The sequence below is a fragment of the Triticum aestivum genome, chromosome 1A, assembly GCF_018294505.1.
Source record: "Triticum aestivum cultivar Chinese Spring chromosome 1A, IWGSC CS RefSeq v2.1, whole genome shotgun sequence".
NCBI lineage: Eukaryota > Viridiplantae > Streptophyta > Magnoliopsida > Poales > Poaceae > Triticum > Triticum aestivum.
Window position 1 is genome coordinate 4,215,943 of NC_057794.1, and position 2,407 is coordinate 4,218,349.

Below are 2,407 nucleotides of genomic sequence, written 5' to 3' on the forward strand. Positions count from 1 at the left end.
CCTGCCCTGGCAAAAAAATACTGCTATGTAATTACAAACAACCTTCTACCACTAATGTACATACTTCCCCGTCCCATAAAAAAGAGTGTCAAAAACGCTCTTATATTATGAGATGGAGGGAGTACAAGTTCCCCATGAAGCTAGAATATTCTTGTCGTGGTTTTAGTTCAAATTCGTACTAAAACCACGACAAGGATTATGGAACCGGGGGGCGGGGTAGCGCATATAAATTATTCCTCCAAAGTAAATTACACTGCCTTTTCACTTGCCCTAGAACTGTAATATATTGGGAAACGCTTTAGACTTGGTCCTCCAATGAATTGTCGTAGTTTATCACATTACCATTATGTTAATATCTTGCTAGAAAATCATGTTTTGTGCAGCCAAGTAATAAATAGATATTATATACGAAAGGATAACCATCACATAAATGTAAGAAAATTGTGTACATTTCATTTGATGTACCAACATAGAAGTGGATTCCAGATGCATACTTGCACTTGTTTTTATAATAACCAGAAGAACATTTGTCAGACAATATCCTTGTCTTCTTTTCCCTTTTTCATCTGATGTTTTTGTGCATGTCGAAACGTGGCAACTTTTTGCCTGGCTAATCAAAATTAGCATGTCCCAAAAGCCTCATCATTCTTGGTGACAATGATAGGCAGATAGGGGACCGGTCTTACAATATTCTTTTATTTTAATCTCTTGTTTCTAAGGTATGTTGTTACATCAAGAAAAGTATATAGAAAGAATCACAAAAAGTAGTAGCTTGAATTGAAGCCAAATGATTTTAGCTTAAGTTGGAGTAAATCATCTCCATCCCCATCTTCAATAGATGTATCTGTGTCACTTTCCTTTCATGAGCACACACGTGTAAATTATCGTTGGGGTACTAAAACTGAGCTCAAAAGTGAAGGCTTTGGCCAGCCAAGAATGTGGTCCAGATTTATGTTCGACCTACTCATTGTTTTATTACTCTTTTCTTGTATTCTCTTTGCTTTCAGTGATGGATGTGTTCGATACATGTATTCATGTATCCACATCTTTTTCGTGGCGGATTACTCATCTAACGATGGAGACATCATTATCCATCTCCTTTAGTTTCTTTTCAAGGCGGGAACATGGGAACACATAATTGGTTGTGTGCATGAATTACGACCATGCTTGCCAATGCAATGCACCCCCTTGTGCGAAACGGTGATAGATGCTCGTTTCTGTTTCTAATTTTCGGTATCATCAAACTATATCACTTGGTTTTGCTTGTTTCAGTAATATTTGAGATTACACCTGGCAACATTGGGCCCCTCCGAGGTAAATAGGTAAACTGCGCGACTTTTTCCACTCGCCCCATAATCAGAAGAATATTCGTCCGGAAAAAATCCTTATCATGTTTTCCCTATTTCATCCGATGTTTCTTGCATGTCGAAACGTGGCAACCTTTTTCCTTATCCACTTAGAATTAGCATGTCCCCATAGGCATCCTTATCCTTGGTGACAATGAGAGGTACACAGGGACTGGTCTTATAGTACTCTTTTCTTGTATTCTCTTATTTATGGAACATGTTGTTACATGAAGAAATATCGCTACAATTACAATAAGTTGGAGGTGACACGAGCTACTCAACATTTCCTTCATATCAATTGTAATGCTGTGAATTATCCTAAAATAAGTGTACAAACTCTGCAAAGTTCCACGGAGTACCTCTTGAGCATTAGTAGCTAAGAATTTAATATCCAAATGCCAGAAGAAAAAATCAAGAACTAATATCCGAAACTTTTTTGATATAGTAATAACCGAAAAATAAAAGCTGGAATGCATTTTTCTACCAAGATGAAGCCGAAACCCACCGAAAGAAGTAGGTCGAAGACCTCCAGCCGGGCGGGTTTGGCCTAGAGTGTAGGATTAGTCCACATCTATCCATCTCCATCTTCGTTATCATCTTTGTCTCTCTGACCCTAAGAAACAAACAAATACAATGTGGGCGATAGCTAGGTAGGTGAGCACTCTATTTTCTATCACCGCACGCCATGTTGCTGCGGTTGCATCCGTAGGATATGGTAACGTACGTGTCGGTTGCACTCTATTTTCTGTCACTGTGTTTATGTCCAACAGATAAGGTAACTCCTCTCTTTTTGAAACGGAGAAGTACATATTGACTTGTGCTATACTGCAAAATGCAACAAGCATTCAGTGGAAAACGTGATTGCGGTTGTACTGAATTTTATTTTCTCTTTTTAACGTGATTTCCAACAAATAGTAACATGACTCAACATGTCAGCAGTTTCTTTTTTTTTTTGCGGATAACATGACTCAACATGTCAGCAGTTAAAAAGAGAAAGTAATATTACACTTATTCGCAAAAAATAAAATTACACTTGCCACTTGCAGTTCAGGGTGTAAATG